The 25669-nt window shown below is 47.4% G+C and overlaps 1 protein-coding gene across 6 annotated transcripts in view; it reads left to right on the top strand.

The window, feature by feature from the left end:
* The window catches only part of LPP (LIM domain containing preferred translocation partner in lipoma), a 666907-nt gene that overhangs the window by 36608 nt on the left and 604630 nt on the right, over nt 1-25669 (top strand). The window contains exon 1 of one of the 6 annotated variants that reach the window (XM_064582180.1): nt 16939-17101. The exons of 4 other annotated variants lie outside the window; for them this stretch is intronic. The gene's annotated coding sequence lies outside the window, so the exon portion shown is untranslated. Of the gene's footprint in view, nt 1-16938; nt 17102-25669 lie in introns of those variants that run through there. One more of the 6 variants, XM_064582078.1, reaches the window with a different exon arrangement.

The raw sequence follows: 25669 nt of genomic DNA, 5'->3' as shown, positions 1-25669 counted from the left end.
TGTCTGTGGGAGACGGGAGTCAGATGGGGTCCAATCTGACACACAGTAGGGCAGTCAGGCAGGTGGGCAGCAAGAGCGTATTGAAGGCCTAATATGTGCTGGGCCATGGCTGAGGAGGGAGAGGTGTAGGAGACGTTATGAATCACGTCACTCTTTGCTCTCAGCTGAGTGTTCTGGTTGCCGAGGAGTCATGTGCTTCTGGCCCTGAAGGAACATCCTCCCTCGTAATTGGTATCTGTCCTGTTCCACAAAGTATGCAAATCAGCATTTAGTTTAGTAGGTAAATTATCCATTTAGGCGGGGATGATATTTAAAGGTATAGAATACCCTGTACTGAAGGGCTACCAGCTCTGCCAGGGGAACCTTTGGTTCCCGGATTGTGGAGAGGTTCTGGGGTCTTAAGGGAGGGATTGGGAAAATTGGGGCACACCTAGGGGCCTTGAAACAGAAGCTTTGTAACAGCAGGCAGAGAAATACTGAAATATTTTAGCAACGTGTGTGACCATACCTCTGTGTACTGGTGAGGACCAGCCTCGCATTGGTATGCAATGCCTTGATTGCCTCGGTATAATCATTCATGTGCGCACAAAGCACAAAGGAGAGAATGACTGGAAAGGCGTCATGGGGTCAGTGGTGTGGAGTTGGCTTCTGTGAGATGAATAGGAGTATGGTAAAGAATGTTCTAGGATAGGGGCGCCTGGGTGGCTCAGTCGGTTAAGCGACTGCCTTCGGCTCAGGTCATGATCCTGGAGTCCCGGGATCGAGTCCCGCATCGGGCTCCCGGCTCAGCAGGGAGCCTGCTTCTCCCTCTGACCCCCTCCCCTCTCATGCTGTTTCTCTCTCTCTCTCTCTCAAATAAATAAATAAATAAAATCTTTAAAAAAAAAAAAAAAGAATGTTCTAGGATAGGGCGCCTGGGTGGCTCAGTCGGTTGAGCGACTGCCTTCGGCTCAGGTCATGATCCTGGAGTCCCGGGATCGAGTCCCGCATCGGGCTCCCTGCTCGGCGGGGGGTCTGCTTCTCCCTCTGACCCTCTCCCTTCTCGTGCTCTCTGTCTCTCATTCTCTCTCTCAAATAAATAAATAAAATCTTTAAAAAAAAAAAAAAAGAATGTTCTAGGATAAGGGGAGAGCGTGGGCAAGGGCACCAGTGTGTGAACCAGCCTAGAACTTGCCTGGTTGAGGGGTGGGGGCATAAGGGACCCGGTGCTCAGGTGGTGGTGAGTGAGCACAGTGGAACCACTGACAGAGCAGGGAAGGAGGGAGGAAGAGCAGCATGTCCATGTTATCCTTCTCACAAGGGAAGGGGAAAGATCTGGACCAGGAAGGAGCAGGCCAATTGTAGCTGCCATGTGCCAGGTGTGAGGCAGTTTGCTAGCAGTCTCTGATCTACCAGCAGCCCCATGAGGTAGGATTTTCATCATTCCCTCATCTTACAGGTTAAATCAGAACTCAGCGCGTGCCCTGCACCGGGTCACACAGCGGCATGCACAGGCTTTGGACTCGGATTTGTCTAACTGCAAAGCCTGGACACCCCATTCCTACACCATGTAGCCTCTGTGTCCTGTGAATTTGTAGTGACATCTCTGAGGAACGGGTGCTTTCCTTGCGTGGAAGTGTAACTTGTCACAAAAACTGGAGGCACTGGTATTTTCTTCTGTAAAATGAGGACCAGAATCCTTGCTCCAAGCATTGGCAAGGCTAAGGGAAGAGGGAGCCTCGGCTCAGGTGCTTCAGTCTTTCTCCTACTGTCCCTGAGCCCTGACTTGACTTTCACTCTCGTGAGACCACTTCCTGATGGCGACAGACAGAATATGGTGATCATACGGACGCTGTGTATTTCTGGTCTTGTGACAGGTCTTCCTCAGAATAAATCAATAACATGGTCCCTGGTTAGGATTTGACCTCTCCTATAACTTTAGGGCAGGCGAGGGCACGCGTCTGTGTGTGGTCAGGCACGGGAGGGTAACACAGAAGGGTTCTGTGCGTGGTCTGCTGGAAACTGGTTGTGATGGCTGTTTTGCCACCAGGATTTTACTGGCCATGGAGAACGTGTGGCTGAGAAATGCCGAGTGGAACAATAATTTATCTTTTGCTGGTAGAACTGATTTTGGATTAAATGACATTTGCCACAGAGTTTATCTGTTTTTTAACTTTTGCTTTTAAACTTTGCAATCTGTGTATCAATAGTTTTATCTGTAGCTGGGTGAGTCAGTGGGTAATTTTTAATTTGGCTTTAAAAAATGGGGTCACATAAAGAGAAACAGCAGAAGATGCGGATTTTGACCAACAGGGTTAAAGGTTCTGCTTTGCCACTCACATATTGTGTCCTCATGGTCCCCTGCCCCCCACCCCCTATCCCATCTCAGGGCCTCCATAAGTTCTTCTTCTTTTTCTTATTTCTTTCCTGCTCAATTAGGGTGCTAGATGGTCAGATGAGTGTCCTCATCTCTGGGGTCTGTGAGTGACCCTCACTCTTGGTCAGTTAGCGGCAGAATTTTGAGGGAAGTTTTTTTTTTTTTTTTTAAGATTTTATTTATTTATTTGACAGAGAGAGAGACAACGAGAGAGGGAACACAAGCAGGGGGAGTGGGAGAGGGAGAAGCAGGCTTCCCGACGAGCAGGGAGCCCGATATGGGGCTCAATCCCAGGACCCTGGGACCATGACCTGAGCCGAAGGCAGACGCTTAACCGACGGAGCCACCCAGGTGCCCCTTGAGGGAAGTTTTTTAATCAGGTTTGTCGACGGTGACCTTGACTGGCAAAAGAAACAAATTGATGGTCTTCATTTTTTCCCTCCACTTGACAGCTGTGCACCTAAGAAGTCTGTCTTTCAGCTTTATACCTTTTCTAATCCCCCCAATATTTCTGTGTTTCATACTCAGAGTAGGATGAAGCCAAATAGTTATTACCATGTACATGGAACTCTTGGAAGTTGGGTGGCGTAGAGAAGATTTTCACTGTGAAACTCTGAGTGATGTCTGTATAGGACATGTTTCATGTGCCGTTGGTAGAAAGGTGATTAAGCCTTCAACCACCCCATCTCCCAGCCTTGGTCACACCCTGAGCAGCATTTCTAAGTCTCCTCTTTGGAGGCAAGCTCTATCCAGTTCTGCGAACCTCAGGGGTGTGATGACTCTGGAAAAACCCTTGTTGTTTTTCTCTGGGAAAATCCAAGTGGCCACACCTTCTGTGGTTCTTGCAGGGAGAAGGGAAGAAGAGTGATGTTGGAAGTGAAAATATTCATGTTAATGTAGCCAAGCCATGTATATGAATGTGTGCACGTGGACCTGATGGTGGCTTATCATGTTTTAAGCTCGTATGGCATATATTATTTATAATACAGAGAGACTTCTAGGTGGTACCCTACTTCTGTGTAATATTTTAGTGTCTTCACTAGTTTGAGTTGTACAGTGAGTCTATGAGGTATGCTGAGTTGAGGTTATATTTTTAGGGTGGGGGAAGTGGAGGCTCAGAAAGGTAAGTGGCCTGCTTGAGATAGATGTGAGCCGTAGGTCTTCTCATTAGTGTTTCACAGAGTTTTTTTTGCTCTAAGACAATTAGACTGACAGCATTTGTGATTTTTGAAGGAAGAGGTTTAGAAGGAATGGAAATTATGCTGTTTATGTTAATATTAAGCTATACCAAGGCTCTAGTCATAATATGACTCAAGACTGGGAATTTAAAGTACCATTGGTAGAGGGAACGAAGCCATGGAGAGTTCACAGATTTCCTCAATGGATGACGGTCCGTCCATCCATCCATCCATCCATCCATCCATCCATCCATCCATGCGTTCATCCTTCCGTCCATCACCTGTCCATTCATTTCATCATATTTTTTTTTTACAAAGATGTACAGTGTGCCAGCTTCCATGCTGAGCCCTGATTCATCGAAGTTAAATCAGAATGATGTGTGGCCGTTGAGAGTTTAAAGTGTGGCCAGTTTGAATTGAGATATGCTGTCAGTGTGAAGTATTCATCAGATTTCAAAGGCTTTATAGAAAAGAAAATGTCAAATATCTTATTAATAAATATTGTGTCCCTCACTTATAAAGTGGTAATATTTTGGTTGTATGGGGTTAAATGAAACGTATTATTAAAAGTAATTTCTCCGGCTTTTTTCTTGCTTTCTGAAAATGTGGCTTTGGCTAGCAAATGACAAATTCCATTTATGGCTTGCGTTGTATTTCTGTTGGGCAGTACTGCCCTAGAAGCTTGTTGTCTAGTAGGGGAGTAAGATACACACCCACGTGTCCTTCTCTGGTAGTGCACCATTCCCCCTCTCCCCCCCACCCCTTCTCTGCCTTGCCTCGCCTTCTTTGGGCTTAGCCCATTTCATTCTGACGGAAGCTGTTCTTACCCACATCTGTGGGGGCCAAATTCATTTCTTTGTAGCACTGCTCTGATCTGGCCCCGGTGGTCTTGTGACTGTTGACCAACTCTTGCTGCCTTCATTCTTCCTCTGCCCCTCTGGCCCCTCCTCATGGGTGCTTCCTTGCCTCTTGTTCTCCTCACATCTCATAAATGTGGGGGCATTGCAGAGCTTTGTCTTCAGCCCCCATCATTGTCTTTGTGCTCACGACTCCCAGAGGTTTACATTCAGTTTACACCTGCTGAGCTTCCGCCCCGTCTTTGTAAGTGCCTTTTGGATACTCCCATTGGAAGGGTTAAAGTTACCTCAGACTCAACCTGTCTTAGCATTGTCACCTTAACAAATGATACCCCCCTCTGTCTCTTCAGTCACCCAGGCCTAGAAACTGGGACTCAGTTGCCAGATGCCTGCTCCCTTCCCTTCACCTTTCTCTCTTGTCATCCTCAGATCTTATCGGAGTCAAGCATGGTAGACTCCTACCTGACCCTCCTCCACCTTCACTGTCCTGCCTCAGTTCCCACCCTCAGCATCTCTCATCTATAGTGGCTTAATTATTCTGCCCTTCTTCCATCCCATTCTCTGTTCTTTTTCCAGAGCGACTTTCTAAAAATGCAAACCCATTCATGCCATATCTCTGTTTTTAAAATCCTTGGATGATTTCTTCATTCAGGATAAAATCCACAGTCCTTTGCCTGAAGTAGAAGACTCTTGGTGTTTTGGCCCCTGCCTCTTTCCATCATTGTCTCACTAACCTCTGAGACAGATCCTGCATTCCAGGAATATCCATGAGATTCTCTGTAGCCTCCGTGACTTCACATGCACTGTTTCCTGGTGGGTGAAGACCTCGCTCCTTTCCCCAGGTTATCACAGTAGCTCCCATATGCCTTTCAAGATTTCGCTCTGACATCTCTGCTTGGAATAAACCTCTGACCCCTGGTAACTCCACTTCCCCCATTTTCAGCTATTTATTGAAGTTGGTTGTGTTTCCTTGAGAACAAAGGTCATTTCTTCTAATTCTGTATCTTCACGTCCAAAGTAGGTGTGCAAGAACTATTTGTTGAATGACTAAGTGCCAAATAATAAAGGGTAGAGATACGTTATTATAGAAGTTGTGGTGGAAATTCTAGCTAGGTAGGGATGGGAGTAGGGAAGGCCCCAGGAGAGGTGGCATTTGAGCTCTGCCTTCAAGTCTGGGGGCATTGGGTTGAGAGGATGCAGAGGAAACGCTGGTGGTCATCCTCTATGTGCTGTGTTCTACAGGGTACAAGAATATAGAATAGGCCCCTCCCCTGCTCAGTACTGTCATCACTAGAGTTAAATAAGGAGGCCCGTCTTAGGACTCCATCTGGGCTAGTGTCTGTCGGTCCTCAGTTTGGTTATATAACTCGGCAGAGCCTCCTTCCCCCGGTCCACAGCTGGCACGGCAGACAGGCACCCCATCCGGCCTCGTGAACTGCCCTGGGGGAAAGGAATATAGAGTGAAGGCTTGCATTTTCATCTTGACTTCTCCTTTGGAACTGTCTTTCTGGATAGTAGAGAGGTGACCTCAGCAGCCAGAGACAGGAAAGAGCAAAATGAGTCATTTCAGGCCCTAATGAGGTGCATGAGGGACCCTTGCTGGGAGGGTCAGGTGAGGTCGTGCTGTGCCCAGGGTGGGTTTTGCCTCGGAGCTCTAGGCAACACTGGAGCAGAGCTGAGCTAATTTTACCCACAGGAGCTGACTGTGCTGAAGGGCAAGGCTTATGACATTGGCCTGATCATTCTGTGATGTCCGGAGAGCTCCCAGGGTACAGCCCTGTTATGCAGGGGCCGATTTTCCTCTGCCAGATGCATACATTTTTCCATTCGATGTGCCTAGCAGCAAGCAGGGTGCCCAGGTGCAAGGAGCTCCAGACTTGGTGGAAGGCTGGGGGGCTGGGTTTGGGTCTGGCCTCCGCTCCTTGCTTACTAGCCGTCCGACCTTGGACGTATTATATAATCTCTCTGAGTCTCAGTTTCCTCGTTTGTAGAGTAGGACTTCTACCTGTGTCCTCCGATTGCTCTTAGGTTCACACACCGGGTCACGCTTAGCCGGCATCAGCATGTACCAGCCGCTGTTGCAGCTGCTTTGCTCATAGTGACTCATCTAATCCTCTAAGCAGACCGATGAGGGAGGGACTCTTGCTATCTCTATTTTACAAATGAGGAAACAAGGACAGGAACAGACATTTCTGGAAGCCTACTCTGTGGAGCTGCACAGAGCAGATGGGCTGGGTCTGCAGCCGGCATGCCTTTGAGGTACGCAAGTATTCAGTGGCAATTCTGGAAAGCAAAGAGGTCGAGCCAAGAATTCTCGGGGAAGAGTCAGCAATTCTGCTGTAAACACCCTTTATTTTATATGAATTAGAGTTTAAGTTGACCGTAAACTAGTTTATGTGGTTCTGATTAGCTTATGCCCTGCCATTTCTGTTCCTTAGGTCTGTTAGGCTTATTGTAAGTAAAGTGAGCTATTTTTCTTCCCTCCACAGAGGCCAGGGAGAAGGTCCCAGGTACAGACAGACTTAAGTCGTACTTGAGCAGATCAAGAAATAAAGGAATGGATCATCCGTGAACTATCTACCGTGTCCACCCTTCCCACCCCGCCCCAGGTCTTCTGCATCTTCAGGCTTAAAGTGCAGGACAGATGTTCTACATTATTTAAGTGGAAAGGCATTAATTTGAGATGCTCACAGAATTGTTAGAAAGGCTGGAGCAGTGGGAGCAGGAGGCTGTGTCGGCAGCTATTGAATTTCTGAATTTATTCCATAGCCACAGTCCAGGAATGAGGAAGAGGGGATGAGGAAGCCACTGCGGGGGCCTCTAGACTTTTCTCAGCGTCTTCATAGCTGGTGGTAGGATGCTGGATCGCCACATGGAGCGGCGTTTTGGCTCACGATGGTGCTTGCCAGTAGAAGTAGGCAGGAAGCTTTAGCCTCACTTCCACCTTGTAGGTCTCACACAAGTACATCTTACTGCTGGACACTAATTCTTTAGCTTCCAGGCAGTGTGGGAAATGTAGTTTCTAGCAGTCTGCTTCTGCAGTACAGAAAGGTGCTTTAGAGGTGGGAAGGAATTCTGGTGAGTCCATCGAGAAAATATACCGGCCACGAACACACTCCTTTAGAAGTGCCCATGCATTATTATCCCCAGACACTCAATATGTACCGCCAGTTATAATATAATTAGGTCTAATGTTCTACTCAGTATTTATTTACATAAATATATAACATTAATACACTTGTTACCCCCCAAATTTAGGTCATTTGCCCAGTTACAGTTTCTGAATTGTGTTTTCCGTCGTGTTTTTTTTTTTTTTCTTTTTAATTCCAGCAGAGTTAACATACAGTGTTATATTAGTTTCAGGTGTACAGTATAGTGATTCAACAGTTCTATACATTACTCACTGCTCATCATAATGGGTTCTCCTTGGTTTTGATCAAAGTGGTTGATTTGTAATCTTCTTGTTCAGTTTAATCTCCTCTTGGGAGTCATGCCCTGGACAGTTGTCTTGTTTACATAGTTTGTTGCCAACTGTTTATTAGACACTTACTATGAGCCTGACACTATGCTAGATTTGGCACTGTGGGCAGAGAAGTCATGGATTCTTCCATGGGGAGCCCTCACCGGGAAGAGAATGACTAAGTCGGGTACATAATAAGACTACAGGAAGGTTATGATTGACGTGCTGGACAGCAGGCTGAGCAAATTGAAAGAGAAATGGTTCCAACTGGACCGAGAAGCAAGGCAGGTTTCATGTAGGGTGACCGTGGCTGGGTGGTTCTTGGGTGGGGGCAGTAACATCTCTCTAAGGGACCTATGCAGATGTGGTGGAGTGTTTTTTGTTGTCTCAGTGCTGGAGGCCAGAGCACGATTGTCATTCAGGAGGCAGGGTCAAAGATGCTGGATGTCCTATTATGCATGAGGCACTGTGCAAAGAGCTGCCCTTCTTCAAAGAGCAATCTCATTCCTGTTGGGAATGACCAGCAGACCTTGAAGAATATCTAGGATATCTATATTTGATCTTGGGCTGGGGAGGGTAGTAGGTCAAGCAAAGGGAACAATGCAAGCTAAGGGTTCAATCTGAGTAAAGCGAAGGTTGTGTGCTGAATGGCAGCGGGAGGGAGTCAGTTCATGATGAGACTAGAAGGCTGAGTCCCAGTTACTGAGAAATTTGAGGTGTTACATATAGCACTTGGACTTACTCTCTTGCCATTGGGAAGCCACTTGAGATGTTAGTGCAAAGTCCGTGGAGCAGAAACCTAGCCTGGCCTTACCACCGTGTCTCAAGTAGACATCAGTGATGCCTTCTGAATGAATGAATGCCCCGGGCAAGCCATTTACAGGAGTTGGACTAGTTGGTACCTGAATTTTGCCAGATACAGGATCCTGTGGTCTAGGGAGAGCCCGGCAGGCAGCATTTGGACTTGGGAGAGTACACGGTGGCCTGCCACACGCATCCTGTCTCCACAGCAGACGAGAGGGTGGAGTGCAGGCAGTAGTCGCAGAGAGGAGCTGATGTCTTAAGCATGTTGAAGGAGAGGGAGGGGGGGTTTCTTCCACGGCTCTCCCTTGTGGAGCCCTCAGGCACGTGAAGCGCAGACTGAGAGTCCTCATGAATGCTCTTGCCTCTCGAGCTGATTAAAAATCGCCAGTCACACTAGCAGTTGGCTGACAAGCTTTCTGCGCCATGACCATGACTACAGCTGCTCTTGGGGAGTGGCTTGCCTGTCCGGGTGGTGACACTGTCACGAGGTGTGCCTTGGGCTGTCCTGGAGAGTTCTGGGGGCCCTTTGACATTCTGGTCAGTCCTTCTTCCTTCTTTCAGGATGGGCTTCTGGGCTTCGGGAGGGAGAGCTCGGGAGGGGACTGACCAGACCTGTGTGTGAGATGCTACCTTGTTAGCACCTCTCTAACATTTCATTCTGAAACCCTTCAGGAGGAGAGAAACGGTGTGTGGATGTATGGCGTGGCCCTGGGGCCCTCATTTTATGGTCCAGGGAAGGAAAGTGATTTGCCCAGGGTCACATAGCAAGCTAGCCACAGGCCAGCCCAGCACCTTTATAGCAGGGTTTTGATCGATTGATTGATTTATTTATTTTTTAAAGATTTTATTTTTATTTATTTATTTGACACAGAGAGACAAAGTGAGAGAAGGAGCAAAAGCAGGGGGAGTGGGAGAGGGAGAAGCAGGTTTCCTGCAGAGCAGGGAGCCCGATGCGGGGCTCGATCCCAGGACCCTGGGATCATGACCTGAGCCGAAGGCAGACGCTTAACGACTGAGCCACCCAGGCGCCCCTATAGCAGGGTTTTGATTGTACTCTGCTGCTGGGGGAGAGTGGGTAGTGACACTGGCTCTGAACTTGGCTACGGGCTCAGCTACTTCACTATGTTATGGACCCCCAGCTTCCTCCTTTGTTAAACGGGTGTCATGGTCATATCTGACATTAAGCATTTAAAAAGATGGGGCATTCGAAAAGATTTATTGACTACGAAGAAATACAGAAGTATTTCTTCTTCTTTTGATGTGGATGTTCATGGACTGGAAATGGGTGGCACTGTCTGTAGAGAAAGGATGGGGCGTGAAGACTTGGGGATCCACTTCCCCATTGCATGGTAAAGAGATTTTGCAATCGGATTTGAAGGCACAGCCCTAGTGGGGAGATAGGGCCAAATCTTGGGGTTGGGAGGAAGTGTGGGTACCTTCTTTCCTGGAGCCAGGTATTCATGTAGCAATATCATGGGAGATGTGGCTAGGGAGATGGGCTGGCGGCCCATCCTGGACATCCTGAATGCTGGCCTGAGGGCTGTTGGACATTATTTTTTGTGCAGTTCAGATTACTGGTTGGGGTCAGCTGGGAAAGCCAGGATGACACGGGGGTTAAGCTGGCAGCACCTTCAGGATGGGCAGGGAGCCTGGGGCAAAACTCCGGCAACAGACAGGGAATCGTGCAATTGGAGCAGGGGCCTTAAGATGGGATGATTCCCAAGTTTTGGGCACATTAATTTTTGTAGTGGTTCAACTTTCTACTTGAGGTTATAATAAAAATCATGATACAGGTATAGAGCTGAGAAGCTTTCAGGAGTTTCATACCCATTAACTCCTTGGGGTTAAATTAAGGGGAGATAGAGAACAAGATTGTTCTCACCCCTATTTTATAGATAAGGAAATGGGGACTCAGAGACAGATGGGATTTTTAAAGCCACTTGGCTGGTTGGTATGGAAGGCGGAAGCTGGGACGCCCAGTCTAACGCTTCTTCCTGTGCTAATGACGTGGGTCAGTGGTTTTCTCAAGCTTGCTTTCTCCACCTTTGCCTGTCTTGGTTGACTTTCTTGGAAGCCTAAAATGGCCTTGGGTTTCAAAGGTTCCCGAAACAAGCTGTAAGATTTTTCACAGATGAGCTGGGGGGAATTGGGAACACAAATGTTTTCCTCCCTCAAGCTCCTTATTGCTATGGTGTTGTTTGTTCAGGTTGAAAATGTCCATGAGAGCATTGAGCCCCAGGCACTTCTTGAGGATCTTCTTTGCTTTGGACGCAGTGCTACCTCTTTTACATCTGTGACCTTAGATCAATTTATAGATGAGGTGATCACAACATAGTATTTATCGTAACATTTTATTATGCCATTAGGTAGTTCTAATAAGAGCCTTATTTGATAGATAACAATGTTATTTCCCATTTTACAGATGAGAAAACCGAGGCTTAGTGAGATATGAATAACTTGCTTGTTGGGAACACAGGTCCTAAATAGACGATAATCCAAATTTTCTAATCTGAGAACTCTTTCTTCTCTGCTACTCTGTAGCTGTCTCTCTGGTAAAAACACAGAGCTGCTTAATTAAGGAGGTACAGCTCACCTTGGAGGTTACTACCATCAGAGCTGGGAGGTACTGTGAAGAGCTCAGAAGGCTGCTGGTTTTCAAGCTCTGCTTTCCTGAGTAACACAGCATTGCAGACCTCCAGGAGTGGGCTTGGGGCTGGGGTGCTGGGTGGGGGAGGTGGCAACTGGGGGAGAAGAGCTGGGGAAAGGGGAGCTCCGGAGCCCAGCCTGAATAGCTCTGGTGTTACCTACTTTACAAGTAAGCATCTGCAAAGCATTTTGTTTAAAGGATAATCTCCGCTGCTGGGGGAAAAAAGTTTGAAAACCACTGTGCTAGCCCAGTGTGTCTGTTCACCAAAGCTGAGAGACAGAGTGGCTTAGCACCATCACACTTGTAAGGGGTCCTGGGTTTTTATTCCCTTGTTCAAGGAAATGTGCGTTCTGTCTACCTCCTCCTGAGGCCTTTGGGCACCTGGCTGCAGGCTCAGGGTCATGCAGCCTCAGAGTAGCTGCAGAAGCTTCAGGCTGCCCCATGCACATGATCCTTGCCCTGTGTCCTTCACCTTGGCTGTGTGTCTTCTCTTCAGACCTTGGGACCCTCACTGAGATTAGTTCCATTTCTGTGAAGGATAGAGTGGAAATGACAGCTGGTATTGTGTTACTTCCCTGGCCCAACCTTCAAAGACATTGTCTAACTGAATACATGTGAGTATTGAGTGTTCATTGTATGCACAGTGCTGAGAACACAGGCAAGGCTCCTGACTCCAAGGGTCTTCCAGGGAGACAGAAGCAAATAAGGAATATGGTCAACTCTTTCTGTAGAGAGTTATGCTTGTGATATATATGATCGTTACCTGTGATAGTTACGTGAGGATGATTTCATCTCATAGAAATGGGATAGGGAGAGTCTGGACAATAGGAAAGAAAGTTAGAAATTGGAGCGTGCATTCTAGAATTGTAAGGGATTGAATTTGCATTGGGAGTTAGTTAATCCTGTCCTCTTCCTCTTACTGTCTGTGGGACTTGCGCAGTTTACCCTTCCTTTAAGCCTTTATTTCCTCATCTGTATAATGGGTGAGACTGCCTAGGTCACAGGGCAGTTGATGGGATTAAATGGGATGATATATGCAGCCTGCTTGTACAATGTCAGCACAGATTAAACACTCATTAAATTATAGTTGTTTTTGTTATTATTATTATTTGCCAGTGAGGAGTGAAAGAGACCATTTTAAAAAACCTGATCAGAGTTTTGCTTCTCAAAAAAACCCCAAAAACTAAAAAACAAAAACCACTCTGCTTTCAGAAATAGAATCAATCTAATCACCTTAGGCTAATTATTCAGCTTCAGTTTACCCGGCTGAGTTACCTCTTTTTGTCTCCACTCATCTGCCCACCTCTCCCACTAGTGGCCTACACACATAGCTCCTCACTGGACATGGCTCTTCATTGCCTAGGCTCAAATGCTTCCTTTGGCCTGGAAATGTCCTTTGTCACCGCCCCCGTCCCACCCTCATTTAATCCCTAGCCTGGAAGTCTGTGCCTCCCACTGAGGATACACTACTGAAGTCTGAACTTCTGGAATTGGCCACCTCTTGTCCCCTCTTGCAGTTATGTCTGCATCTCAGAGCCCTCTGCTGTATCCTCCCTGGGGATTCGGGCACACGCTCTTAATAGGTGCTCACACATCGCTGTGATCAATTAATTTAGTGCCTTTCTCCAATGTTAAGCACAAGGAAGCAGATGATCCCCAAAATGCAAACCAGAAAGTAATCATCACTGAGCTGTTTGCTCATCAGCCTTGGGAATGGATTCCTGGGGAAGATCTGACCCCTCCTTCAATGACATTGATGACTTGGATCTTTGCAGAAGTTGAAGAGAATCCTGATGACTAACGTGTTGGGAGAGGCCTGAAGAAAGCCAGCCCAGTGAAGTGCACTCTCAGAGCTTCTTGGGTATCCTCTGCTCCCAGGTGGATCTGCAGCAGACCCCTGGTATGCAAATGGACCTCTCTGTGGCCTGGGATGCATGAATTCCAGGTTGAGCCTCCAAGAGGAAAGCTGTGCTGGGAGGTTTAATGGGTTGCTGATTTCTGTCTTTTTGGTATCTGCAACCTGAAATATCCTGTGCCCTTGATTAATTCATGCTTGGGAGCTTCCTTACTGCTCTCTGGTAAATAGCTTGTTACTGTACGTTTATTTCCCCACGGGCTTATTGCAGAGAGACTGGAGCCTGTGTTTCTAACAACTGCTCTAAGGAGAACATCACAGGTCACGTTTCCGGAACTGAGAATCTCGGGGTCTTCCGTACATCCCTCTCTATTGCCTCTCTTTGGGCAGGCATTCGCTTGTAGCTGCAAAGGAGCGCCGAAAATCTGACAGTGAAAATCCGAGCTTCAGCTGCCAGGGAGAAGCATAGTGAATTCAGAACCCTGTAGAACGTCAAATCATTTCCCTTTCATTCCCAGAGCCTTCATGTTTCTTTGTCTTGAGAATGACCTCACTGCTTTTTGTATTTGTAATGGAATGCACAGTCATTTACAAGTAATCACACAATAATCCCTTACACTTTTGGACCGCCTTCCCGTTTTCCAGAGCGTTTTAACTCTCATTATCTCATTTGATCCTCCTAACTGCTCTGAGAGGAGGCAGGAAGGCCATTTTAATCTCTAATTTTCAGGTGTAGAAAGTGAGGTTTAGAAAAGTTAAACAGTTGGGCGGAGGTCACACAGTGAGTATGTGGTGGAGTTGGAACTGGAATGTCAAGTAGTCTAACTTCCAAACCAGTGTTCCTTTTATTACTTGCTGTGGGTGTGACCTTGGGAATATAGTTAGGCTCTCTGAGCCTCCTCCTTGCTGTCACGAGACTGGGTACACTACTCCCTGTGAAGTAGCCAGTAGGGATTACATGAGACTGTTTGGGAAGGGCTTTACAAGCTGGGAAAGCGCGCTGCTAACGTGAGACGTCACTGCTGCATCTACCTTGAATCCAAATGGTGCCATCAGAACTGTGGCAGAACAGAACCTTTTCTCCCCCGTTTGGTAAAGACGGTGAGGTCCAGAGTGGTGCTGGAGTGGTCAGGGATCATGAGCCCCCAGCCCTGTGATCAGCACGTTGGACCCGCCGTACTGCCTGTAGGCGGCTTTGTTATCCTGAGAGCGCTTGAGCTGGCAAGGCCCTCTTTTCCTGCAGAGCTCTCTCTGAATGTTCCTTGGAACAGTCTTGTCTCCTGGAGACAGTTTTAGGTCTGGCAGGACAGGGGAGCAGGAATGGGGAGCTGGGAATGGGATCTGCGTCCCTGAGCTTCGGCCACAAATGGTAGGAATGTAGCATGGGGGAGGAGGTAGAGGTGGACCGAAGAATGGGTCTCCAAGGTCTCTCTCCTCATTTCTCAGTGACTGGGATTTAACAGGGCGCATCTTGTGAGTCCACAAGGCCGGCAGTTCACGTGCAGAATTGGGGGTTGGGAAGGGTTGCTTAGCAGTAACGCTTCCTGGAAAAACCCAAAAAGGATGGATTTCAAGTTGGCAACAAATGCTTTGGGAGTTAACGGTGAGATATGGCCGGGAAACGGCTAGAGTACCCGAGGGTTGAGATATTGGGTCCCTTAGTTTCTGTATCCATATTCACTTACAAAAATTCCAGGGCAGTGGAACAGATATAGGTTGTTTGTATGGTTAGAAGGGGCAGGATGAGGAACAGGAGGTTGAAATCCAGGAGCCAGATTTTGTTTCCATATAAGGAAGAACTTTCTGTTGGGAAAATGGAATTTGCAGCTGCAGGAGATAATGATCGCCACCTCACTGGAGACCTCATGGCCACCACGGGGGGATTTATGACCAGGGGGGATGTCAGGCTTAGTGGCATTTTTGGTCTTCTCTCGTTTCAAGATCCCACAGCCAATGGCTCTCAGTGGTCAAGGGGAAGAGAAGCACATGTACATTAGGGAATGCAGGATATGTGGATATGGAAACTGATTTGTGGATATGGAAACTGATCTCCAAATGTGATTTTGCAAAATGGAGGGTAGATATAAACTCTTCTTTCTTGATTTTCATTCCTATCCCTGTAGTCTGCTTACTCCTTGGTTTTCCGAGTTTCTAGGCCATCCATGGACAGCTATTCTCCATGGAATATCTTTTCTCTCTGCTGGTATGTTCCTGTTGGAGTATTGGAAGGGACTCCGAGCTCCTGACAGGATGACAGTCTTTCTACAGAATCACTAAGTCGCATGTAGTCTTCTCAGTTACAAAAGAGAACCATCCCTTTACCCTCTTCAGACCTGCCTCTGGGACCTCTTGGGAGTACTGCAGTGGCAGGAATTCTGTACTGAGTTCTGGTTCTGACATGCGGTGGAAGGTTCTCTGACCCTGTTTCCCTACCTCATTTAATGGCCCCTTATATTTGTGTGCCTTTCTTAAACATGCAATAAACGAGAAATGCTTGCTGCTTCGCGGATATTTATGGCATGCTTGCAAAAATATAAAGCAAGTAACCAGGATAAATGTGTCATGACTATTCGGACGGACCAAGGAGAAGCTGCTTTTAGAGCATGTAGTTGGACAGTTTTGGGTTACCCACTCGGTTTGTAGATGATAGAATATAAGCTACAAGAGGAGAACTGATTTTTCCAAAATCTTGAGTGGCTGACCTGGGCTTAGGGCTTGGGTGCCCTGGCTCCCTGAGTGGTACTGTTTACTGCTGGAAGATTCCCTGGGGATGAGAACTAGCGTCCTCATGGTGCAGACCAGGAGGTGGGCAGGGATTCTGAAAAAATGGCTCACATGACCTAGAGAAAGCCTTTACAGCCAACAGTAGAATAAGATCACTGTAAAAAACAGAACTGCTGGGAAGACGAGGTATGGATTCCTTTGTCCAGGCAGACCCCTCCTCCCCTGCACTGCCATTTTCCCCAGCATCCCATCTTTCTCCTTTCTTTTCTGCTAATTCCATCTGGAGTCATTTTAGACCAGATTCATTCGTGACTGACTTTACTGGTCCAGTTTAGTTATCAGACACTTCTTGGGACCTTCTGATCAACAAATTAAATTGGGCATTCAGCCCTCCTTCTCACCCCCCCCGCCCCCCCCCACCCAGCAACGTTCTCCTGAAAGTCTGGTTTTATTCTGGGTTTTCCTGCCTGGTGTCTGTCCTATGAGTAACTCATGCAAAACTAAGTTCCCAGGAGGATTTTTGGCCCAAGGGAGTCAGGGAATTGTGACCAAGGGTATGGATTGTTTTAGGGCTCATCTGCCATCAGAAGAACTATGGACTGGCTTCCTGGTGACCTCTTCAGTACATCTCCCCCAGATACCACCCACCTCCTCTGAATTAATAGATTGACTCCATAAATGTCATTGTATTCTAGATGGCCCCATTCCTCAGGTGAACTTAAAGCCTTTCAAACCCGTCACTTCCTTGTTTGGGCTGGGGAGCCTTTTTCCTGTAACAGGACAGCCTGTGGAGCAGTTGAGACTCTACTTCTTTTGGGGTTAATCATTTACTCCAAGTAAGGAATTATGTCATAAGTGGGGGCATGTTCTTCAAGTGCCAGAGGAGAGAAGGGTGATTTTTCTGACATCCTCTAGCCTGCTTCTCCATATATGGAAATGTTTACCCACCACACTGATCTATTGGAAGAGAAGGAGGTGACTCAGGGTTTAGGAGAAGCAGGATTTGAATTCTTGTTTCCAGAAACAAAGTCGCCCCCGTCCACCCTCCTCCCCACCCCCAGTCCCCTCCATTCCTTTGCCCCTTGTTCTGGAAGCTGAGGAGAGAAAGTGTCAGTGCTGTTCCCCTCGGGCCTTGGGACCACCTCTTGCAGTGAGACTCAGGGTGTGTGAGAGGGAGTGAGGGCCAGTGGAGGGCCAGCTGCCTGTGGGGCCCGACTCGCGTGAGTACATCATTATTGACAGAGCGAATGGCGTTTCTGCTCACAGACCTGGGGCTTGCAGCCCTGAAGGCTTGCACTGCAATGGGACATGTTGCTGGGAGCGCTGGCCACTTTAATTTGGGGTGTAGACAGCTGCTTTCCTAGGGGAGCTCTTCTCACAGTGGGATTTAGAGAGGGACTCTGCCTGAGGGAAAATTCTATTTGTATGTAAAAAAAAAAAAGAGAGAGAGATTTCCTCCCACCTGAGGCCTAGCCAGAGTTGGGTAGAAAGGTAATTTGGGAGTGTTGTCGTCTGTCTGATTGCTAGGGCTGGAGCCAGAAGTTAGAAGGACATTTGTGGATACTTGGGGAAGGATAGTTTTAGCTTGAAAGGCAGAGTTATGGTTGGCCTTAAGGGCATAAAAAATATTGCTATATATGCAGCATTTGCATGGCATCCACAGTTTGGAATAAATTCCAGGCGTGCAGTACGTTGTGAGGGTTGATGGATTGTTAGAGCTGGAAGGAGCCTTAGAGATGATTGGGTTGGTCTGCCTCGGTTTGCAGCAGGATGGTGGGCAGTGGAGGCCCAGGGGGCACAGCTAACTTGCCCTGTGGGTACAGGGCTGATTAGTTGGTATTGGAATCCAGGTCTTTTGCCTCTCAGAGCGTTCCTCCTTCCACTACACTTCAGCTGCCCCCGTAGGCAGAGATGGAGAAGAACATGCCCATTTTGCAGATGAAGAAATTGGGACTCTGGATGCCAGAGCTGCCCATGCTTACTGATCTGATGGGTGAGACTGAGAACTAGCACCTACTTCTCCCAATTCAGACCTCCTTCTATCATGTTCATGGGCTCAGATGCCTGAATTTGTTATTTGTAAAATTTTTCCTTTTTTTTTTTCCTTTTTCGGTTTCAGCTTACTTTTGTTCCGCTTACGGTCTTGCGAATGTTGTTTGAATGTGAGTTGCTGCCTTCTGATCTGCTTTGCTGTCTGTATCTTTCTCTTCCTGAAAGGGGATGATAGCTTGTCCAAGCTGCAGAACTGAGTAGTGGAGGCCCTTATTTCAGTTTCAGGTGGTGGAAATTATGCACGGGCCTTGAAATAGACTGTGCAGGGCTTTCCATCTTAGCTTCTACCACTGTTCTTGAAGTTGTCAGAATTCTGGAGTGTACTTCCCATTGAAAGGTGAGCCCGACTCTGGATTTTATACACACACACACACACACACACACAGACACACACTCAATAGACACAGACACACACACACATATACACATACTTCTTTGATACCATGGCACCTTTCAAGAGAGACTAAGAGGGCACCACCCTCTCTTACAGTCTACCAGATATTACATGGCCAGGAGTAGTTCTTTGTAGTCAGTTTGGTTTCTGGCGAACCTGGGGGCCCTTTTCCTCCAGTTCAGGGAAGATGGTGGATATGTGTCTTGGGGAAGCATCTGCACACCAATGGCATTAGGTGACGGATCGTAATGTCACCTTGGAGTCAGATGTGGATGTCTGTCCAGGGCTGAATGGAGGGCCACCAGCTCCCTAAGCTGCTCTGAAGCACCAGGGAAGCAGGATCTTGCTCGGGACCCCGGGAACCTGCACGCAGCATGTCTCCTGCCCCATGACTATGGTGGGGCTGCTTGTGAACCCTGCTCATCGGATGGGAGGAGGCTGCCTGGAAGCAGGAAGGCTTGGGAGGTTTCCCAGCTGCGGTGGTGACAGACAGGGGCACTAAGAGGTCAGGGCTGGTGGTGGTGCAGGTGTGCATGCTGGTACAGTGAGGAAGGAGAACTGACATGAATGGAGGGCTTTCTGGGTGCCAGGCACTGGGCTAAGCACTTGACCTAAATCACCGAGTCACTACTACCGCTACCCATGAGTAGGTGCTAGTTTTTTTTTCACTTTATTTTTAATTTTGGTAAATTACACATAACATTTACCATCTACACATTTTTAAGTGTGTAGCTCAGTATTGTTGAGTGCAGTCACCTCTCCTGCCACCCATTTTCAGAACTCCTTTCATTAAGCAAAACTGAAACTCCATAGCCATTAAACACTTGACTCCCCATTTCCCCCTGCTGAAGCCCCTGACAACCACCATTCTCCCTTCCGTGTCCGTGAATTTGACCCCTCTGGACACTTCACATGAAGTGGAACCGTACGTATCGATCCTTTGGCAACTGCCCTATTTCACTTCGTGTAATGTCTGCAAGCTTCGTCCGTGTTGGGGTGTGTGTCAGAATTACATACGTACGTACCACAGTTTGTCAGTCCACTTAGGTACTGTTGTTTACCTCCATTTTCGAGAGGAAGAACCTGAGGCTTTGAGGGGTTAAGTGGCCCAGAGGCACGTAGTCAGTAGTGGAGCTGGGATTTGAACCCAGTACTGTGACATCAGAGTGCGTGTGATCTGGAGCAAGCAGATATTTGATTTTAGTTGACAAGAGTGTGACAAACCAGGGTGATTCTTAACTGGATGGTGATACCTCCTCACACCTTTCTGTGACATTTCAGTAACCAACTATTCCAAAAGACCGCACGTAGGTATTTCCCTCCATTCTCGAGCCACATGTGAAGCCCTCCTCTGGCAAATGGTAGAAGATGGATGGCTCTTCTTGTTTGTAATCCCCGTCCCTTTCCATCACCTTATTTTTCCATCTCCCCCCCTAGTTTTCCCACTGGAAAAAAAATCACAAACTGTGCATCTTTGTTAGGTACTTCGTTCCCTTATGGAACAAGACAGAATACATAAGTCAGTGACATGATATCAGGTCTTTTTTTATTACTGAGTCTAGGGAATAGCTGGACTGCAGAGCAGTGTCCAGAGACTGCACATGTGATTTTCTGACCCGGCTCTGTTGCTCCCTCAGTGTTTAACTTGGGTGATGACGCTTCTTTCTGAGCCTCAGTTTTCCCACCTGGAAGATGGGCTGGTTGTCCACAACAGGGAACATTCTGTGCTGAGCCCACATGAGGCGTTTTACATGATTGATCTCCTTCTATCCTCCCAGTGCTCCGCAGGTGCTGTTATCCCCATTTTACCTGAGAAAAGTCAGGTCTAGAGAAATGGGAAAACTTGCCCAAACTCCTACAGCTCCTGAGTTGCAAGCAGTAGTGATCCACATCTGACTCCAAGGCCCAGAATTTAGCCACAGTGCCGGGCGACTTGCCCTAAGTGATCTGTAAGGTTTCTTTCCTTGGTGGCACGGATTCATCTAATTTTATTAAATGTTTATTGGATTCCCACTTATATGCTTCATACTGTTCTGGGCACTGAGCCAGCACTGGGTTTGGAGTGAAGAAAAAGACACACAGAACAATGATTCTTTGGAGCTTACATTCTAGTAGGGGTGTGTGGAGGAGGCAGATAATAAATGAACATATAAATAGGAGGGAATTATAAGTAACACTTAGGAGGATTCACACAGGGCACCCAGATGGTGAGTGAACGCAGGAAGGGATCTGGGAGGTGATGTTTAAGCTGAGATCTTAATGGTAAGGGGCCAGCCATGCAAAAGTCAGAGGGGAGGAGCATGCAGAGGGCACTGTCCCAGGCACTGTCCCAGGCCGTGGAGTGGGAATGAGTCTGTGCTTGAGGAACAGAAGGAGCCCAGAGTGCTAGGAGGTAGTGGGCTGCAGAGGGAGAATCACCATAGGAGGGCAGAAGGGTTGCTGGGTGTAAGTAAGCTAGAGAAGGGGCTTGACCTGAGTTTAGGGGTGATGGGAAGCATCTGAGTATTTGACAAGCATCATTTTGCCTGCTCTCAGGGAAATGGATTACAAGGAGGGTGGCAAGGTAGAAGCAAGGAAGTTAGGAGGAGACTCTTGCCGGAATCAGGTGAGAGGTGGTGGCAACTTTGATTAGGGCGGTAGAAGTGGGGCCCGAGAGAAGCGACTTCGTTCAGGACATGTTTTGGAGGGATTGTCTACAGGATGTCAAGTGCAGTGTCCTTCAGAGAAATGTCAAGGTCAATGGGCAGGAATCTGGGAGACCCTGATGGAGGTGAAAATGTGCAGTGGGGGGTGCACAGACTTGCAGCTGATTCAGACTAAGGAGTCTGCTCCCCGCTTTGGTTTCTAACCTTGAACTTCTGGCTAGGGAACAGAGGGCAGTGGCTTCCTGCCTCTGACTTCCTGGCTGAGAGTTGCTGGAACGCCCCAAAATAAGCCCTACAGAACATGCCGCTTCCTTTGCTCTCCCTGGGTATTTGTATAAAGCATTCTTTCCCACCAAGCCTACGGAACAGAGTGATGTTGACTTTGCGGGCGATATTTAACATACTGTTTTTCCTTGATGTGTCGTCTGCTCCTGCAGGGATTCCTGCCTCCTGTAGATTCCCTGGTCAGGAGCCTTCAACCACCCTGTAGGATCGGTCTGGAAGGCTCAGTGGGAGCTCAGTAGAGCTGGGGTTTCAAGGCCCCACCTTGGCTTGAGGACCCTGGTCCAAGGGCACCTCCCAAACCTCCTCTTTCATTGACATTTGATTTCACACTTTCTGGCCCTGGCCTCCCCCTTTGTAATTCCTTTTAATGGGCTGGACTTTACTGTAAATCCCCCATTTCTCAGTGGCGTGGAGAAACCGGTCTCATAAAAGTTAGATAATTTAGGGGCACCTGGATGGCTCAGTTGGTTGGGCGTCCGACTCTTGGTTTTGGCTCAGGTCATGATCTCACAGTTGTGGGATCGATCCCCATGTTGGGCTCCACGCTTAGTGCGGAGTCTGCTTCACTTTCTCTCTCCTTCTCCCTACCTTTCTGCCTCTTCCTCCTCCCCCCGCCGCACATGTGTTTTCTCTCTCAAAACAAATAATAAATAAAGTCGTAAAAAAAAAAAGTTAGATGATTTGGTCAATGTGAGGTTGTATCTGAGTCAGGCTGGGAATCTAAGATTCCTGACCAAGCCTTGTGCCCTCTGACCACCAGGCCAAAGTGACCCCGCATGAGACCTCATGCCCCTGGGTGCTTCATGGCATTCTTATACTGCACTGGGCCCTGAGCCTGGTGATGCTCAGAGATCATAATCTAAATAACCTCTGAAGGTTATTTAGAAGAAGCCTGGGGCTTCTTCTGGACACACTTCTCTTCAAATGGTTTGCAGTCTGTATTACCAGGTTTTTTTTTTGTTTTTTTTTTTTAAATAAAAACTCTTGAACATTATCTCTTAAAAACAGTGTTTTGTTTTTGCTCTTTTGAATTTCCTTTAAAATTTCTTTCATATTACCCATTCATTTAGTCAGCAAACATTTATTGAGTTCTTACTGTATGCCAGGCATTGTGCTAGGTGCTGGGGATTGATTCAAAGATAATTTGGAGGCGTATGGAAGGGGAGTGGATAATTACAGCACCGTGAGATAAGTGCTATAATAGGGGGATATGTAAAGAGCTAGAAATAGCACTATGAATAACATCTCGGAACAAATTGCCTTCTTTTTTCCTTTTGGATTATTCCCTTATGTATATTGCCCAAAGTGGGATTACTGGGTCATTTAAAAGATGAAAACAATTTGGCACAAAAAGATGTAATGACTTGCCTGGGAGAATACAGATCAATTTTCAACAGGGGGAGAATTGTTGACAACTCCAGATTTAGACACTTCACCAGGAGGATTGCGCCGTTTTTATACCACCCCTATCATTATGGTGGCTTTTAGGGGGAGTACCTATTCTCAACCTGTCAGGCTGCATGTAGAAACACATATCCTTATATTTAATCTCACACATTAATTGTTAATTTTCACAAGAGCCTAGCTATATAAGTATGATTGTTTCCATTTTACAAATGAAGAAATTTAACTTCATTAAAAGGAAGTGACTTGCTCAGGGTTCTGTAGTTAATTCGTGGGGAATCCAAGAAACAAGTGTAGGTTTTTTTTTGATTCTAGGACTCTGGTCCTGTTCTCCATGTTCTTTTCACCAGGCGGGGTACTTGAGCTCCAGCTAGGGCCTGGAATTCATGTAATGAGCTGTAGGGACTCTTCTCAAGAAGGTCAGAATCTACCAAAGAGGTATAGAAGTTCTAACCTTCAAAAGGTCCAGTGATCCTCTGTGCATCAATCGGAAGGGACCTAAAGATCCATTATTCCTGACCCTGTCCCAGATCGTGGAAGGTTAGTGCGTTGCCTGAGCACTGAAGCACAGAATCCCAAGTAGGGCTGAAACCACGCCGCAGTTCTGTTTTGAAACATTTATTATTTTCCTAGTATATTCAGCTGTATATCCCTGACTGTAAATTTATTGATTTTGCCACTGAGGAGTAAAAAGTCCGACCCTGGTACCCAGCTCATCATAGCCAGACAGTAATGCCTTCCACTCTGAGCTTCCTTGAGGCTTTGGCTCACTTGTCCCTAAGAGAGCCGCATTCCCTGCCATTTTCCAGAAATACCCTGCTTTTCCTCATCTTCATGCTTTAGCTCATGCTGTTCCCTTAGCCTAAGGTGACCTCTCCCATCTTCCTCCAGAGAACTTCTGTTCCTCCTATGCAATTCTGCACAGAGGCCACCTTCTGATGGAGGTGACCCCTGATCACCGTCTACTCTCCACCATCCACACTGCCCCACACTAGAAAGGATCTCTCTGGTAACTCATGCCGTGGTGGGCTGTGGGGCAATAGAGTATAACTCTGTGGTGCTTATGAGCTTGGGATCTTCATTCAGATCTTGGCCATGACACTGCTAGAGGTGTGATCCATCAGGTCAGTTAATCTGCCTGAGCCTGAGGCTCCTCATCTGTCAAATGGCTATAAATAGTCACAGTAAGTCACAGTGTTGTGAGGATTTATACCATTATCTGTGCTGCTTCTATGGTTATGCACCATCTCCTACTTTATGTCTTGACTCTCCTTTCTAGACTGGGAGCTCCTTTAAGGGCTGGAAGGGAAAAACATCTTGCCTGTGCCTTTAACAAATGGGACCTGCCACAAAGGCTCCTTTAAGGGAAAGATTCCAAAGGACCTGTTGACGTCAGTGCAGGCTCATTACTAGTTGGAAGCCCCAGTCACATGGTGCCTGGCCTGGACGGGAGCTTTGGGCGCACACAGCGTGTGCTGGATAGGCCTCTGGCTCCCTCTTGGTAACAGGAAAGAGGCTGGAACCTGTGTGCCCCCTGTGTTCTGATTCACCAAGTTGGGTAGTGCTGGCATTTCGCTGAAGGCAGAGTGGAAATCCTGCTTGGAACAAGAGACCTGGTTTCTTTTCTGGGTCTTTCGTGGACGGGAGTTGCAGATTAGAGGAGAAGGTCAATGGAGGTGTGGGTTTGGGCCACTTCTGAGAGCTACCTCCTCCTCTGACTTCTCTGTGAGTGGGGCCATGGAGAAGGGGTCCCTTTGGAGGGGGAAGCTGCCCTTTAGACACCCCCTACCCTCGCTGTGCTTAGAAACTGACCGTGGAAGGGGATTCAGTTCTTAAAGGGGGAGCTCTGCCATTTAACTTTCTCTTGAATCATTTCCCAAAATGTAGTACCCATGAGTCTCAAGATCCAAGTGTTTTAGCCTGGCACACTTGACCGCAACATTCCTTTCCAGCCTCGTCTCCCGCCGCATCCCTCCATGTGCTCTGCCACTGGCCTCACCAGATTAGTCACTTTCCCTAAGAACACCCTGAACTCTCTTGCGGCCCTTAGCACATCATGTTCCCTGGGCCTATTTTCCTCCTCCTCACTCATGGAAACCCTCTTGGGTGTTCAGGCTCGGTTCAGAAGTCATCATCTGCAGAGTTCTTCCAGACCCTCATATGACAGTGTGTGTACATGTGTTTTGCACACTTTTCATTCTGTCTTACGTATTTGAGCGTGTCCCTGGTGAGCCTAGGAGCTCTTTGAGAGCTCAAGGCAAGTCTGACTCGGCACCTACAGCTGCTAAGTCCATACGCGGTGCCTTATTAAGGACAGGAGGTGCTAGCAAGTGTCTGTTTTGAGCACCTGCGAATGCAGGGCACATGACATCGTGTCAGCTACCAGTTGTGCCAGAGGGGGTGTTGAGAAGCTCGTTCTAGGGTTACCCGCGGTTTGTTTGATCATGAGCCCAGCCATTGGAATTCTGTTGAATTGGCCTGATAGCAGCTCACTGCTAACCCTTTCTCAGGCCTGCTTCCCACATACGCAGCAGATGTCTGCTTAGTGCCGGGGCTCGGAGCTTTTTATTTCACTTAAGAACGTAGAGCAAGGTGGAAGTCAGGGAGGATTCTGCTTCGAATGTGAACATTTTTTAGTTTGAAAGTTCAGGCTTTGTGTGTTTTTTTTTTTAATCCCAGAGCTCCTTAAAATGTAAAAACAAGGGGAGAGTTTTTTAGTCTGTTTCTGCTTCTAGCAGAAGAGCTGTCCATAGCAGAGCTGTAACTGCCAAGTAAAAGAATCTGGGTCATGGAGCTTGATTTCGAGGGCTTGGGTTCAAGTCTTGGCTTTACCATTTGTCAGCCCCAAACTCTTGGGCAGTTGCCTGACCTCTCTGACCCTCAGTTTCTTTAGTTGACAATTAGGAAATCGTTCTTACAGGGTTGTTGGGAAGTTTAAATGAGGTTTTGGACATTAAATTGGGATTTTTATTCCTGTTTGATTCATGAATTGGATTTGAAGGCCATTT

Source organism: Mirounga angustirostris, unplaced genomic scaffold, assembly GCF_029215605.1.
Source record: "Mirounga angustirostris isolate CCGP_5_RB_7025 unplaced genomic scaffold, mMirAng1.0.hap1 SCAF_1, whole genome shotgun sequence".
Lineage (NCBI taxonomy): Eukaryota > Metazoa > Chordata > Mammalia > Carnivora > Phocidae > Mirounga > Mirounga angustirostris.
Note: the sequence above shows the minus strand (reverse complement) of the source record. Positions and strands in the feature narration are given on the sequence as shown.